Below are 17685 nucleotides of genomic sequence, written 5' to 3'. Positions count from 1 at the left end.
GGCTTGGCGGGGTCTCGGGCACCGGGCGGTTGGAGGGTGCCCGGCGCTGCTGCGGCGCGAAGCCTCCCTGCGGCAGGTGAGCTGGAGCTGCGGGGTACAGGGCTGAGTGCGCACTTTGTGGGCTGCTTTTTTTTTTTTTTCTCCCTCTCCTGTGGTAACTTTTATCGCGGTGCCTACAACGTGTTCGTGCTCTTAAATGTGAGGAGTTCTCAGTAGCTTCCCCCATCCGCTCCCGACTTACGTGCGTCCTTAAAATCAGCGTGTCAAATGTTCTGTGCGTGCGTGTGTGAAATATGACCAGCAAGGGACTGGAAATCCGTGGTACTTCATTTTTGTGTTTCTGTTAAGGTAGATGTGGATTTTTGGTTGGCTTCACTTTCAAATTCTGGGTACTTTAGGCCTGGATATAAATTTGAAATGTTTGGGGTTTTTTGTTTGGGTTTTTTTTTTTTTTATGAGGCGGAGTGCTTGTAAACTAATCAAATGTATTGGTGGTGAGATTTTTATAAGGCCGTTGTTTTCGTGTACATGTTAAAAGTTGACCCACTAAGAAGCACAAGGAGAGTCAGCTGTAGTTCTAGCTGGGATATGAAGTGGCATGTAGAGGTGGAGTGGCTGATCATAGATCCTGATCCGCTAAAGGATTCTTCAAGCAAGTATTTTTTTTTGATGACATTGTTTGACAAGCAGTGCTTTTAGTGGCACTGTTGACTTAAACAGGCCTGTTCCATTCCTTTCTCCCAGCTCGCACCTCTTTGCTGCCCCCCTCAGCTGTACCAGCACAGCGGTTCATGGAACCCTGTCCCGTAACTGGGCTGGGGAAATGATCCAGGGTAAAATTAACTACCTTTGTGTTTTTTGTTTTTTTTTTCTTTTTTTAATGTGGTTATATTTAACCTACATCATTTCTCTGGGTAACAGGTGTGCCAGAAGGCAGGAGGATTGTTTAAGCAGATACCGTAGTGAAAGAAGTACTTGAGAAATACACCTCAACTGTGATAGTCCTAGTAAAAATCAATTTGAGCAGTTGCAGTTGTTTCACACTGTTAAATCTTACAGGAATAAAATTGATTTTATTCTGTGAATAGAAGTCTATGAATATCTCTGGGTTTGGGCCTGTTATTTGAAATTAGAAAGCATTTGATTGTTATAATAAAGGAATTCTACTTGACAGGACAACTAACTGCAATATTTTTTTAAAATAAACTATTGATTTTCATATATCCATTTAAGATACTTTCTCAAAAGTGTTACAGGCACTGCTTTTGGGTTACCAAACATTATGTGTTTGGATTAGGGTTTTTTGGTTGAATGTGGGTGCTAGCGTTTTTAAGGTCATTGGTAAGGCAAGAGTTACCTCTTCATAAGAAGCAGTCCAAACAGTAAAAAAAAATAACTCCCGGGTTGATATTTAATAGTTTAAGATGTCATTCAGCCATGTCTTGTTTTTTATTTCTTCCGCTTCATGTTCTTACATAGAAAAGTTTAACACACGTAGATAAAATGAAAGGATGTGAGGAAAGCGGAGAGTGTTTTCTTTATTAATGCTCTAAGGACCACGTAAACACTCTGTTGTAGCTAATTTTACTCTTTCTGTACTCAGCAATTTAAAAACTGAGTGGTAATTACTTTAAATTTAATTTGTAGTGTTGGTTAATTATCTTGTTAGTATAGAATTTCACTGAAGTAATGAATCTTCATGGATGGATTGGTCTTGCCAAGGAAATTGCTGCTTTCAAGAGCTTTTTTTTGGGGGGGGGGCTATTATAAATTTGTGCAAAAAGTTGAAGATATAAATTAGTAGTAGAGACATTGACCTCCACCCTCCCCACGTGTTCTTTATAGGAATTGTTTTTATCAACCTGAAAAGTTGTGAATTTTTTACTGAAAATAATAGACTTGTGTTGAAAATAGTTGTGAATAAAAAATGCAATTTTCTTCTCTAGGTAATTTCATCATTTGAAAACAGCTCCTTTTTTAGCTATGCACCCCTTCGGGACATATGTGTGTGTGTACTTTGCTGTCTAAAGCCTCACAGCTTCAGCCTAAATTTGTAGATTGAAGAATATGGATAGTTCTCCTCTTAGAATAGAAAATTAGTACTGTAATACAGTTTCTAACACAAAATACACAATATAATTAGGAAGAAGAGGAATTGCAGCTAAGGTGCCTTCCTTTTCACCACATTGTAATGAGTTAGTTTTTCTTGAGGAAAATACTTTGGTAGGTGTTTGAAGTAAAGAAAAGTGCATTTTAGTGTTTCAGCCTTTTTAAAGTACTAGTTTCCATATGAATGCTGGAAATTGTAAAGGCCACATGATAAAGCAGACCTAGAAATGTTTCTGAGGGTAGATGGTATTAGTAGATAGTTGTGTAGCAAAGACAGTAAGTAGTAGTTGTTCCTGCCGTTCTTACCTTCTATTTATTTTGCAAAGTATTAACCTTTCTATGTTAATTGAGCTGGTTCACCCTGTAGAAAGCTGTACTGGCACCACTGAAGGGGTGGCACAAGAACAGGAGAGAGTCACCAGGCTGCTGGAAGAGCAGTAGCTGTTTTAAGGTAGCTTTATCTCTGGAGGGGAAAAAAAATATCGGTGAGACTACAGACAGACAGAGGCCAAACCATTCAAGTGTCTCTCACATCTTCTACTAATAGTGAATTACTATTAGTAGTATTGGTATTATTACTTTGAATTTAGTTGTCTTTCAGAATAAGAAGAGGTGTAGGAAGCGCACCTTCAGTCACGTAGTAGAATCTGAAGTGAAAGATTTCAGTGTTTCAGTGTGACTCTGGCACAAGCAAAGTCGGCTATATCCATTGGGAAGGTATCTCATTCACTTGTGTGGGTGGTCCACCTGGGGAAAACAACTTTCTATTGCAGATTGTTATTTTGTTAACTCAGTTAATGGGTGTCTGTAATAATTTGAAACCATTCGTGGGACATTCCCCTGTTGATTTGTTGCAGGAGTTGAAGATGTGAAATGCAAAATAAGAGGAAGGAGACTCACGGTTAATGCAGCTGTGTGCTGCCCTGAAGGATTGAATTCTCAACCCCTACTGCTGCCACAAAATTCCTTTGTAATGCAAAAGCCACTTTAATTTTGGCATACCTCATGCCTGAGTGTTTAATTTTATAGTCCTAATATTCTCTTACCATACTTTTTGTGTATAATATAAATTCTTAATTATAGCCGCTTTCAGAATATATAATCATATATGTAAAAAGTTTCAGTGCTCTGCGGTTGTCATATATTTAGTATTATGTGGAAGCAACAAGGCTTCTCGGATTCTTTCAGCAGTTTAGCGTTGCACACTTTGGACTCTTTCCAACTGTTACATTTTGTCATTAAAATCACTGAATTAGTTTTCTTATTCTGCACTGATGTTCTGAGGAGCATTGCTGAGTATTATAAAATCATCATTAGTAGTATTAATATTTTATTAAATATAGATCCTTAGAAATTAGATATACCCATGAGATTCAAGACTGATAAAGACATATTTAGAGAGTGAAGCTTAGTAGATACTATGGGCAATCCTCATCTTCATGATAAAAATGTAGCCAAATTAGGCATAAAGGTGGGTACTTAAATGCTTTGTCCTTAAAACTATGTGTTTAATAATCTCGGAGTATGTGAGAAAGCTTCAGTTTTGAAGCTAATATTATTTTACCCATAATGACAGCCTGGTACCACAAGATAAATGGTGCTAGACTATTATGCTTATGTTAAAACAGAAGAAAACAGTTCCTGGAGTACGACAGATCCATTTAAAGTGGATTTTTAAAATAAAAATAGGTGGCCTTGTTCTTCTATAGTCCTTTTAGAGTTCCATTAAAAAGGATATTTGCGGGTATCTCCAAGAAGATTTTTGATGTATGTTATTTTGGTATATGATGAGATCCATAAAATAATACAGAGGAGTCAAAACTGTGATTTAAATGGATTTTGGCTGTCTAGCTCCAAGTAAAATTGTAGCCATGTGTTGGCTGAATTTTACAGGTCTCTAGGTTTTCACTAGTAAAGTTTTCCAAACACCTTGAAGTTTTGTTCTCACTCAGATCTTCCATAATCTTGTCACAACTGAGCATCTTGGCATCTAAATCTGTTTACTATTCATAAATTAGGCAATCTGTAAATTAGGTATTCACTTGTCCAAAGGCATGTTCAAACCACACCTCAGGCACACCTATGGGATTGGACTCAGACCAAAACCCTGTGGTGACTCTACCTTTTGTTCAGAAACACAAAGGAGTGAGGAGGAAGAGGTTTTGTTGATGTCTCCTTTAAGAAACCCCAAACAACAAACCAACAAAACCCCAAACCCTAAAAATCCGTGTTTCCTTGTGTACAAGATGAGTAAAGTCTAATTGCGCCAAAGAGAGATACTAGGCCAGTTATTTTCTTTGGAGGAAGAGGAGGTGAGTACTTGCGTTCTGGCCTGTGTTCCAAAAACTATTTTGTATTTTCCTCCATTTAAAATTTTAAATGCTATTAGGAACTGGAAACCAGGACTCCTCTCTCATTTGGGTGCCCTTCTCCTTAGAGAAGCATGCACACTGCTGGTTCTGCTCTGTGCAGCAAAGCTTTACTTTTTATTTTTTCTTCCATGTTCTGAAGATTGCCACTGAAATGAGAAGTTATGAGTTGATCCACCTTCCCAGTGCAATGTGGAGCCTGCTGAGAGATTACAGTTTGAACCGCTCCTGGCAGGGTAGAGACTGGCTTTCAGATTTCTCTGTTCTGGGTTACTGTGCTGTAACCCTGTGCTGCTGGACAAAATGAGAGCACATCTTTTTTTTCTCCTACTGGCACGTTAAAAGAATATATTACTCCTGTTTGGATGGGAAAAGCTTAGCTATGTATATCAAGGACAGGGACCAGGATCATGAGTACTAACCTTACCTGTGTCCTAGGCCTTCAGAAATAGGTGAAGGCGAAGGCATAATATTGTGTTCACTGGTTACCTTTATGGTTCGCATCTCTGCTAACTTTTTCAAAAGTCTTGCTGAGTGATGCAACTCTCCCTGGCTTTGGTACTTTAGAATTGTGGATCCTGTTGTATGAAATACCCTTTTTGTGTCCTGCTGCTGATATCTTTTAGTGAAGACTGTACTTTAGGGTAGTATTGTCTATTACAGCCAGAGCAGACAGCAGAACTCAATTACTAACTCATCGCGTGGTAGTGGTGTTGCTGTGGGACACTTAGAAGAGAAGGAGTACCTGGGAATGGGCCGATCATCCAGCATGATGTCTGGATTTTAAGTGCTTTGTAGTAGGGTATAGTATTGCTACCAACGTCATCTACAAGAGTTTTTAGCTTGCAGCTCCACAAGTTTGTGAGAATATCTCAATTGCTCGCAGAAGGATGATCTCAGATCCCATAAGCATCTCATCTGCTGAACTGGTAGATATCTAGAAAGTTGCAGCATTTGCTTTTAAATACCATCAGGTCAAGTGTTTGTGAACGTAGAGGGGGCAGGCACTGTAACAAGTGGCTCTTGTAGGAGGGAGGAAAGTTAATGTGTGAATTTCCTAACGTGTACATTAGGAATCTTGAGGAAATATATACTTTTACATATTAAATTATGATCTTAGAGAATGAGATACTAAGCTGCCTAATAAAAAAAGGATACTTCAAAATAAATTGTATTAATATAGCTAATTTCATATTTCCAGTTCTGAGAAAGCTGCTGCTGTTGTAAATAAAACAAAAGGTAAGTTGCCATTTTTACATTTGACTAAAGTTTTTAATGACATACTAAGTATTAGTTTCTGGCATTTAAGAGCATTTGATGTGTTTGGTGGCTATTTCATTTCATGTTTAATGTAATGTCAAAGACTGGCTTTTGCCTTTTCATTTGCGGCTATTACTGACATGCAGCCTGACAGAATAATATTCTATCAGTTTGGTGGCTGCTGGTGAGAAGGTGGTTGTGAATTTGGAGAGGGTAGACTCCTGCTGGTGTAATAAGGTAGAAGTTTTGTAGTATTTCTGATTAATCTTGTTAGAGAAAAGCCAAAGGTTTGGATTTTCATCAATCATCCAAAAGCCTCAAGACATATTAGGGGAAAAACTGTCTTGTTACACAGAGTAACTTTCCCAGTCCTTAGTCCCCTAAAGGTATATTTGAAACCTAAATATGAAGTTGTAAAAAGTGAGAGAAATTGAAAAATGTTTCACCAAAATCTGCTTATTTCCCATGGCCCAGTAAACAACCAAGAAATTTTCTCCATTAAAAACTGTAGGGATTTGCCTTTTTTAAAGCCTGATTTCCTAGGAAAACGTGATTTATGCTTTTTCCTTGTTTTCTCTCATTCTTTCCTTACACATGTGCCAATAGTTTTTGAAATCATTGACCGATTACAGCCATGTTTGTAGGAGGGATAGTAATCTCAAAGACCGTAATGTTCCTAAAGGTTTTAGGATAATAGGCAAACTGGTAGAGGGAAACATGTGTCACTACCCTCTCTTGAGAGAGGGATAGTGCAATACGAGTTTGGCACTGACCTGTTTTTTTCAGCATGTGCTGGGCCTGTGTTGGATAGGAGAACAGGAGATGGCTGTATGTGCCAGCGGGGCTTGATGGGGCGGTCAGAACATTGGGCTGTTTTGGAAAGGGATGGGGACTGAGAATATAGGGACTGGTGTGTCAGAGGGACAACAGGAGGGGAAGCTGGCCTCTCATGGTGGGGGAGAGGAGAATAGAGCTATCAGAACTGTGCTTTACTGCCTGCTGAAGAACAGAATGATAAGCTGGTAAAATATATTTTGACCATTAACCAGGGAATTATTGTCCTGATGAAAATTAGATGATGCTATGTTTCACTGACTGCAGGGTTGCCTGACCCTTAGTTTGGCCTAGTAAGTAAAATAAATCCTTCTGAAAGTAAAAAGAGGAGCTTTAAGCTGTGATTAAATTCATATTTTCCCATTGTTTCAGGCAAAAAAATGTGGTTTTTTGGTGTATTTCTTTGAAAAGACTAGAACTTAGACCTTGCTTTCAGTAGTAAAGAGGAAAAGAAAGTGTAACTTGAGCTTAAGAAATAGGACATTTCCATTTAAAGGCCATAGAGAGTAAGTGCTTTTAATAGTGTAGAGATAAAACTGAAAGGGTGCCATCCAAAGATTTCTGTTTATACCAGTTACTGAATGAAATATGTCCATTAATAGCCAAAGAATAAGATTTTTCTCTCAGCATAAGAACAAAAGACAGTACCTCCCAAATGGGATTTGTTGTAAGCCCACTCCTCTGTCTTGTAACATTGACTTATTAGTTGAAAAGCAGAAGGAGCTGGACTTCTGTCTAGAATGACACTTCTCTGGTTCTTTCCTGTCTTGCCTATATTTGCATTACCTATTAACTATTATAAAGAGCAGACTGAAATTTACCTCATTATGTTCAACTTGTAAGATTTTTATCAAGTCTCAGTGGAGAATTGTAGTATGTCCTGCTGATAGGTTTAGAGAAACTTCTCATAGACTTAGTAATGGTGAAAGTGAAGAAAACATTATTAGCTTGCTACTTTAATTTCTACAGAATTCCCTGCTCAATAATGTCAAATATACTGAAGGCTTGAAAAGTAACCGAGATAATATTCACAAATTTTATAGTATTCACAAATCTTAATTCATTAATTTCAAGTATTAAAATACTTCAGTTTTAGAATATCATAATGGACTGCAAATAGTTAGGTGACTTTGACTTGTGCTTATTTTAAGGTAGTTTTCATAGCAACAACAAATATTCTAAAGGAAACCGGATTTTCCTCTGACTGTGAGTAGAAAAGCAAGTAGCAGCATGAATCACAGCTTCCAAGAACTGTATGGATAGGAATGCAGATTCTTTCTCTCACACACACACACACACACACACACTTTGCTTGCTGTCAATTTTAATGTAGTAATGTGATTTAATAAAGTTTTTCTTGCCATCCACAGCAGCAACATTCATTATATGTTAATCAAACTACTGCTGGCAGTTGCGTGGTTGAGGATGAAATTAGAGTTTGGAACTAGTATGGTAGTTCCAATGATAACTCTCTAACATCTCAGCACTTCTTGCTTAAAATATGTTTTCTGAAAATGTTTTTGTTGTTAAAATACTGTACGTCAGTTTTTTCCAGCTCAGAAGCATTAGTTAAACATTTTGTCCTGCACTAAAGCTTTGCATGATGTTTTATAGATAATAAGATATAGTTTCAGCCTTGAAGAGTTTGTGATTTGAATTTCACTGACATAGAAAGTGAGGAGAATGACCTCAGAAAGGGGGACAAGGATTCAAATGAATAAGTGAGTCATTAAACAAGTTGGCGTTTCTAAGAACAGAATAAGGTAGATCAGCAAGGAGGAAGATGAGAATACAGAAGCAAAAGACAGCATAAAGCTAGTCCAAATAGTATAGGGATTTGAAGGAAAAGAGGGAAAATGTGTTATTTTGCAGGATCTGGAAAGCATAATAAATTCAGAAGGGTAGTCTGAATCAGGATGAAGAGTAACAAGAAGGTGTTAGGAAATGGAACAGGAAAAAGATGTGTAGAAACTTACAAATTATGTTGATGGGTTTGGCTTTTGTGAAGAAAAAAAAGACGAGATGGGAAAAAGACTTGAGAACATGCTGGTTTGATCGGTTTGGCAGGAAAGTCAGGACACAAATTCTAGTCCTGAGGGGTTTTTTAACCCCTTAAGAAATTGAGCTGTCAATTTAATTTGCTTTTAAAGTGAGTGGCAAAACAACAGGCCACTGCCTGAAAATTCAATCTCAGGCATTCATGTTGCTCTGTCAGTACTTCCTATTGCACCTGTTTTTTGTATAAGCTGGAGGACTTCTTATGAGTTTCAGCGCAACTGATGTGGGGCTGTAGAAGCTTCTAACATCAAAGGTAATTGACGCGCTACCACTTCATCTAGGTCAAATGGATCACAAACTTTTTTCATTAAAATAACTTAAATTGCTTTTCAAAATTATTTTAGTTAAACTGGTACTACCTTTATATGGACAATTAAATTTATAGTTTGTTTATATTGAGTTGTGTTAATCTTTGTATTGTTGGCATAAGAAATGAAAAATAATCTCCCATAAACTTGTATAGATTTTTTAGAAAAAATGGCACCTAGACACTTTTCCTGCCCCATAGAGTATAGTTTGTCATTTCTTATCTATATACTGGTATTTGATTAAAAATGTTGATTTCTAACATTAGAATATTTCATTTTACTGTATGGAAAAATAGATAAGTAGGTGATAATGGTCTACCTTTCTTATCCCATTAGGCTTGTCCAGTAGACCTTCTTCAAACATTGGCATTCTTCTTACCCAGCTTGACAGCTGCTTCTTTCTATGTTGTATGTACTGGGGGACAAAGTGTTAAAGAACAGGGATTTTGAAGTTCCTGTTTTTTTGTTATCTTATGTCAAAGGAAATCTGCCTGTCCTTGCATAGGATGGAAGGAAATAGTTTAATGTATACCTTAAAGGATCTACTTTGTCACCTGGGATTACTGAATAGAAAGTATCAATAGTGATAACTAGCAGTGGTTTTGCCAGCAGGATTGTCAGCAGTGAGATTATATTACCAAATTGGTGCATGAGTATTTAAAACACAGCACTGTATGTAGCAATATAGAATTTGTGATCTGTAGTAGACGGGGAGCTATTTGTGGAGTAAGTAGCATGTTTGTGTATAGAAATCTCTATTGTATAGTTAGCTTCTGCTCTGTACAGTTTACTGAAATTAGTTTTTCATTAGTGAGGGGAAGATGTTTGAGTCTTTCTTATGTTGTTGTGTGCCATGTTCTCTGAGAGTTTTAAACTGTGTTCTGAGGTAGATCACATGTCCTGTTTGAACCATAGTACACACACAGTTAAGATTGTATTGATGTATTTTCTTTCCAGAAATTTGCTTCGTGTATTATTGATGTTCTGCAAGGTCATAATATAGCCCAAAGCAATTGTAATATAATAACTGTAATATTAATGTTTCGTTAGGCAGTGTTAGAACTGTAACTTTAATGTTACCATTAGGCTGTTGCATTTGTCTCACAGATTTGGATTTCAGGCAGTGCCAGAGCTACGTAAAAGGTGGTATGCATTTTTGAAGTACTCCTTTGTGTGTATTTACTTCATTATGTTGATAGAGGAATTGGAAAGTGAAATTGTGGACAGTTTAGGGATGGAAATAAAGTGACTGAAATGGCAGGGGAGAAAACAGAGCAGCAATCAAGGGCTCACCTCTAAAAGTTGTTTTGAATGGATTCACCTTTATAGAACTGTGGGATTTTTTGTTGTTGTTTTTCAGAAGACTGTGCCAAAGACTTTTGCTCAGATGACATCACATTTGGACTACTAATGCCATCTACCCACTCGACACGGCACAATGCATTTCTAGGTAATTTAAGTAAGTACGTAGATATTACTGCTACTAAAACAGTAATGCTTTAACCAGAAGCATCTCTTTTTCAACCTCAGGCAAGGCAGACATTCCACTTCAATCTGAGATTGAAATTAATGTTGTGAGGGGGCAAGAATAAACTTCAAATAAACTTTTAATAAGCTTTCATCCTGTACACTGGAGCATGGAATGAAACAATTGAACTAACTGTACCTGAGCTGCCTTGGAAACTAGAAGGAAAAAAACCCCAACGTCGTGATGGCACTGTCCCCAGCAATGAAGTCTGCTAATGTGGCCCTGTGGTTTCTGGAGACTGAATTAATATCTCTCCCAGTGATGTGTTACAGTGAATGAGCATATGTGTTGCCGTGCTCACAGCTTTATTGAGTGGTTTAGGGGTTTTTTTTGTTTTTTTTTTTTGCGGGTGCTCTTGTTAAAGTGGAGATGGGCTTAATACCCTATTAATGTAAGAATGTATAGAAAGCAAAAGAATGCAGCTTAATAGGGTCAAGTAGCAATATCTCTGTCATCTCATTCGCGAAAGGGTTGCATTTCCCCACTTCCTTGATTGAACACTACGTACTATCCAGCTGAAGATGGGCTAGGAAGTACAGATTTTCATCTTTGCAAGATTTGCCTTATCTTGCAGCAAGGTTACCGATTGCTTTGTACATCTGTGGTCATGCAAAGAGAAACACATGACAGGGTAGTTTGTTTAAGGTTCATCTTAGGAGTGACAAAGGGGTTTTGATTTGATGTATCATGAGGATCACGGCCATGGCCCCCTGTAGCCTCCATGTATGTGTTTATATGCTTTTTCATTGTAAGTAGATACTACTGTTAAAGTTTCAGATGTTCCATTGTTTTTTTGACTGGGTCAAAAAAAACCCCAAGAAGTGGATCTATTTAGGTAGATCAGACATTGTGCCAATCTTGCTGAAACTGGATTATTTTGTCTTGCTGGCAGAAAGCCTTCCTATAGTACTGATGGCTTATCATGCATTGGAGATGTTTGGTTGTGCATGAAGCTTGATCATGAATGGAGTTACAGGTAGCAGTGCTTGTAGTTAGTGATGCTTGACGCTTTCTATTCTAAGACCCTGGTTTTAGTTGCTTATAATTTGGCAAGACTTGAACCATTGAGCAGTAATTCTTTGCATTATATATCTGCTTCAGCTAAAACTTTACCAAAAGTCAGCTTGTGCCTGAGAATGAGATGAGAGCGAGGAATGTACCTTTTTCTTGATTCAAAATGCGCTGAAGATCTTACCACTGGAAAGATAAAGCATCTGCATATGTTAGAGCAAGCACTCAAGGTTTTAGGAGAAAACGTAAACTGTTAAACTGCAGTATCAGGCGCCTTTTTTTTTTTTTTTTGTGCCATCCCGAACTCTTACATTAGGCGGCATGATAGATTTCTGAAAATATGGTTTGTACCAGTTCAATGATTTGCCTAAATCCATTTCATCTGTCCAAATCAGATGAGGTAGATATATTCCAAATCCTTTTAGTCATAACCAGACAGAGCTACTGAGCATGTTCTAGCTGGACTGTGAGAGGTAAACAGGCCTAATCTCCTCCACTCCATTGTAATGCTGGGTACAAACACTGAGTAAGGAGACTTTCTTCTGCACTCCTTGTGCTTTTCCTTAACCGCATTCCGCATCTACTTTTGATGCTGTCCTTCAAGTGCTGCTTCAATAGTATATTCCCATAACTGTTGTGCATTTGTGTTTCAACTTTTCTATATTCTCTGATTTTCTTTATTGCTGCTCTTGTGTTCAGAACAGATCATAATAAAATAGATTGTTTTGAACAACGCATACTGTGTGTGGTTAAAAGTTACAAAAAACTTCTTTTTGAGCATCCTGGAAACTTATGTGTGCTGTGCATCTTTGCTGTTGCTTTTAAAGTAACCTTTTTAGACCATGAGGACCTGCTTTGTTTTATTAAGAATTTGTGTTTTCCAGGGCATACTTCAACTTCATTTACTGCTTGTCTCTCCATGGGCTGTTTTCCTTCACCTTTACATTTTCATTAGTCCTTTTACTTGGGTTTCTTCCTCAGCTTTTTTAAAAGTTGTGCTGAAAATCCTCAGTTTAAAACTGTTCTTAAGTTACAGAACTTTTGTATTTACTTATATAAAAACATCATCTTAATGTTTTTCATAGAAGTATGAAAAGCAAATAACTAAATAGAGAGAAAATACTTTTGACACTAATTTGTGGAAATAGAAGAGAGATTTGAAAATTGTTGTACTCTTTCTCACTGATTTGTGTGCATGTGTGAGTGCTTGCAGTAGTGCCTCGGTGCCTCTCTGGAAACGTGCCCATGTCACTACTTGTGCAAAAACATGTTTACTCAGAACAGTGAAATCAAACCACTCTCTCATTCGGATTTGTTCTTATACACCTGCTGTAGCAGTGCAATGAATAAGGAAGGAGTAGCAGCAGGACAATCAGAGCCCATCCACAAGGAATGGGAAATACGGTATCATACAGCAGTTAGTTATCTTGGTTGTAATTATTGGGGCTGCTCTGCCTATCACAGTAAAGAAAAATTGCAACTCATTAAATCAAGATTTGTTTAAGAGGCTATAGAAAGCTAATGATCTGTAAATGGTCTCTTGGTTCCTAACTGAGATTTAAGGAAAAAAAGAGATTGTTTCTGAGCAAGCTAAGAGATTATCCTAGGTTTTATGTTTGGATCAGAGGAGTTGACTTAATGAAATAAAGTAGTGGAGTTGCTGACCAAAGCAAAGATATGCCCTGGGCCAGGCAGAGAGGAGGGAGAGGTGCTATGTGGGTGAAGTCACCACCCTGTTTATCTAAAGATTCAAATTATAAAACAGATGAAGATAGACTTACAAGACAGGCTGGAGACTTCTGGTTCCACTTTGTTTTGCTGAAACTAGAATTTATAGTGTGGAGGATGATCTTAACATTTCCACCCCTCCCTTTTGCTTATTATAGGATGGCACTGAACTTCGTTTTCAAATATTTTGGGTTTTTTGTGTTGAAGTGACCCAAGAACATCTAGTGTTCATGAGTTACAGGAAGATGGAATCTGTGTTCAGTATAGGAGTAAATGGAACGATTTATTGCTTCTTAGATTTTTATGGATTAAAAATGTAGCATTGAATTAATATTAAAATTCTGTGATTGCTTAATAGGGTTTAAAAAAATCAATGGAATAAGTTGTATTTAATGTTTATGAAAATTTCTGCTGATTTTTTTGTTATTAAAACCAGAATTACTTACAGACTCTGGGTTTTGCTTTGAAGCCCAGGTCCACACAGGAGGAAGCTTCTGAAATGAAAAGGATTGTCATTATACTTAAAATTTTCAACTTATGTACATGTGAAAGTTTGTATAATGTTGTTTTGTGGTTTGTGTTTTGTTTTTCTTAAAAGACAATTTTTTTTAGGAATTGCTTTAAAGAGATCTGATTTTCTTTTCATCTAAATTTTAGCAAATGCAGAGTGAAGCCCATTCTTTCATTTGCAAAAATCTTCTGGAAAATTACTTGGATGTTGTATATTGAATGTCAGTGAAACTAGGTGAGTCTGAATATTTTGATTATTCTAAGCAACTAATGAGTTACTCGTGTGTGACAAAATCCTGTTTATAACTTACAATGCTAAGAGAAACTCTGGCATTTAACCTAAAATCTAGAAGATTAAATTATTATATAAACAGATGACATCGCTCAGAAGGGGGAAAAAAAGGCAAAGATTAAGCAATATATTCCTGGCTTTACTCCTAAGGTAAAAAGCTGTGTGTACGCCCAGATATGTTTTTATCTACTGTTTCTGCAATGAAGTTCTTCCACAACATAAGTTGCTTGATTAGTTTCCCTTAGCATTTCTGTATTTGGTGTTCCTGTGGCTGTTCTCTGAGGTGATGTTTAGAACCAGGCTAATTTCAGTGTTACAGTAGACTAATATTCCTGTGTCACTAATCTGATTTTTCTCAATTCACGTAGTTGCTTAGCACTGGATTTGGAGATCAATTTGAATGATTAAAGCAAACACATGTTTTAGCCCTTTAGCCCTTTTCAATTTTGAGTTAGGGCAAGTTAAATCACAGTGGTAGTGCTTACATCCCTGTCTGTCTACACCATCTGAATTTCCGAATAAAAACCAACCTTGACAGTTCTGTCTGAAAGTTCACAGATGCCAGAATCTTTAGTTTTCTCTTGCTGTATATAATAGCACAGGTAATAGGAGGAAATAAATAAATGAGAGAAAAATCTGAAAGAAATAAGGGGGAAACAAGAAAAGAAGTAAACTATTTAAAGGGGAAAAAAAAGACATAAAAGATGGAGTGAAGAAATGAAGAAAAGAGAAATGAAGCCAGGGTGACAGGGGTATCCAGTTTTATGTCTTCTGCTGAATTCTGGAATAGGGGAAATAAATTCTTTTTGTGGTAGCCAGTAGATTGCTGTGTACCATGATCTCTTTCTTTTTTTTTTTTCTTTTTTTTTTTTTTTTTTTTTTTGTGGCGAGGAGTTACGAAGAAAAGCTTACAGAATTGTTCTAGAGTCTTTCAGTGCCCTCAAGTATACTGTTTTGTGAGATGACACCTGCTTTGGTTAGTCTGGTCTGGAAAGGTAGGATACAATTCGAGTGCATGCGTTACCATTTTGATTTGGATCATTAATGCTGTTTTGGAGAAAATCTTTCAATTATCTCCCCTTACCATGTACTTGCTCAGGGTGTTTGAACTACATTCCCTTTCCAGAAAACTAGTTTGTAAGTTCTGCTGCAGGTGCAAATTGCTCTTCTGTCACTACTGGGGACATACAGGTCTGAATCAATTATTAAATCCCTGGAAAACTTTGAATGGCCTGTGTGACGGTGATGTTTGCTTCTGGAGAGCAGATGAAATCTAATCCAAAATAAACCCTCTTGAACAGCTAGCATAAGAGTGTCAGCACCAGCTGCTTTGATCTACTGATCCATTTCTACTGTTCCAGATTACTTGCTAATGGAGACATAGCCAAAATTGTTCACTTTGGTTATAGGTCAGTAGATGAGGGCAACGAACATCTGTGATATGTATCTATTTTACAAATCAAGTTATATGTTTCAGTGCTAATATTTACAACTTTCAAAGTGCCATGAATGTTCTTTGCAACTTTTGTTGATACCAACTGTCAAGGAAACAAATAAATACTACAAGTGACAGTGAATCAAATGACTAAATCATAACTACCTTTTGAAATTTTTATCATTTAGTTTGCTTTTCTTCCCTGCTTATATTCTTAAATTGTTAAAAATAGGAGTCTTCTGATTTCTTTCATTTCATGATTTACATGTAGAATTCTAAAATTTGTATACTTTCCACCCCAAGTGTTTTGCTTGGGCTGCTCATCTGCATTGAAAAAAACCCCAAGTCCAGTGTTTTATTGCAGTCATTAAGTAGGAGCAAGACAAAAAATGAAAAAGAGATGGTCTTCACAGGTGTTTGCAGTTATTACCATCTTTCTGTGCATTGAGCTGTCATGAATCCAGACTTATTTTTTCCCTGGACTAAATTCCTCAATTTGAGATTGTAGATGGCACTTGTTAACGTTTTGAAAATTTAAGTAATATTTAGTTGCCAATGTTAAATCATTTCATCTTGAAGTAACAGTTATAAGAGTTCTCCCCATCTGCCCCATGGAATTTTAAGTTCAGAGATTCCCAATAATTTTTCACACTTACTGCTGGTGTAATAGCCCACATGTCTAAGCCAATGATTAGGACTAAACTCAGTTACATTTCTTATTTATTACATCTTTGCAGAATCAAGGCCTTAGCTTTCAGCACTTCAGAAGATTTCCAAGATTCAAGTAAGATTTCTCTTGATAGGGTTGTTTAAAACAATAGCCTTTTAATATAATCATTTAAAAAATATATATAAGGCTGTAGCAGCACAAGTATCAGCAGCATTTTGGATAACTTTTTTTCTAATTGAAGCCAGTGATTTTTTTTCAAACCAAATTATTTGCAGTGTTATTTAAGTTGTTTTTATTCAGTTTATTCCCTCATGTTGTAACTAGCATAAACATATTATAAAAGTTAGCATACTTTATTCTCCTAGGCTTAAGCATCTCTCCTTTCAATTTGTATAATCCTTTCTAAAAGAGCAATTATTACTGACACGTGAGTATGTAGCACTTTAGCCCAGGGAAGTTGTTGAGTCACCATCCCTGGAGGTATTTAAAAGACGTGTAGATGTGGTGCTTAGGGACATGGTTTAGTGGTGGACTTGGCAGTGTTAGGTTAACGGTTGGACTTGATGATATTACAGGTCTTTTCCAACCTAAATGATTCTATTCTATTCTAAAAAACCAATGCATTAAGTAAAAATCAAAATTTAGTAGTTAACTGCTTCATATAGCAGCTTCTGGAGACAGCCTCATTGTAGCAGGTACAAGCCTCAATTTAAAATGAAGAAAAATGTTGAGAGTCAAAACGTGAGAATTGTAAGCCGGCAAGTTATGACGAGTCCTCATTATTTTAAGTAATCTTGTCTTAGGAATGTTGCACTGTTATGTTGAAGTGTGTATTTCATCTTCACTGTATTTGCATGTTTGTTAATGTGTTAGGCATAACTAAACTGTTCCAAGCCTTAATGTATGCTTAAATACAATAGAGCTGTTTTCATTAGCCTGTTAGCATGTGGCCTCAACATATAAATTATATTAGTTTCAGGATTTCCTGTGAATATTGATAGCTTTTGGAATCCCATTCCTTGATACCAGTGTTAAATAGGCTACTAGCAAGATCCTAGGTCATTGAAACCATATTCACAATGTTCTGAGCAGAAGAGAATTGCCACTGAAAATAAAACCTGATTATAGTTTTACTTTTTGATAACTGATATATTAATTGAAAAATTGAATACCTATAATGCCTTTATAAATACTTTCTTAATGTTACTTTTCAGGACTTAAGTGCTGGATAACCTAAGTCAGGTTCTGTTAATAAAGTGGGGTAAGAGCATATAAGAGGGTGGATTACCACATTTGCTTTGATTTAAAATATTAATTGTAAAATACATCTAGTGCAACTTGATTTTTAACTAGGTCCTACTTGCTAGTTAAGATGGCAGTCTTTTAAGCAGTGCTAATTTTAGCATCTTCAGTAATGACCTGGAAGGGAAGGCTGTAAATATTTGCAAATAAAATATGGTGATACTAATCTGGGAGGTGTTGAGAACTTGAGAGTGCAGAGAAGGCTTTGAGGGGCAAGCAGTAAGCATACCGAGACGTGTTTTGGTAGATAGAAATAGTGTGGTCTGATCAT

At 36.8% G+C, this 17685-nt stretch overlaps 1 protein-coding gene across 1 annotated transcript in view; it reads left to right on the top strand.

The window, feature by feature from the left end:
* CLOCK (clock circadian regulator) overlaps window positions 1–17685 on the top strand; it is a 61521-nt gene continuing 43836 nt past the window's right edge. Inside the window, 3 exon segments of the mRNA XM_010574517.1 lie at window positions 1–76; window positions 10299–10397; window positions 13863–13950. The gene's annotated coding sequence lies outside the window, so the exon portion shown is untranslated.

Source organism: Haliaeetus leucocephalus, unplaced genomic scaffold (genome assembly GCF_000737465.1).
Source record: "Haliaeetus leucocephalus isolate CR32 unplaced genomic scaffold, Haliaeetus_leucocephalus-4.0 Scaffold439, whole genome shotgun sequence".
Lineage (NCBI taxonomy): Eukaryota > Metazoa > Chordata > Aves > Accipitriformes > Accipitridae > Haliaeetus > Haliaeetus leucocephalus.
Note: the sequence above shows the minus strand (reverse complement) of the source record. Positions and strands in the feature narration are given on the sequence as shown.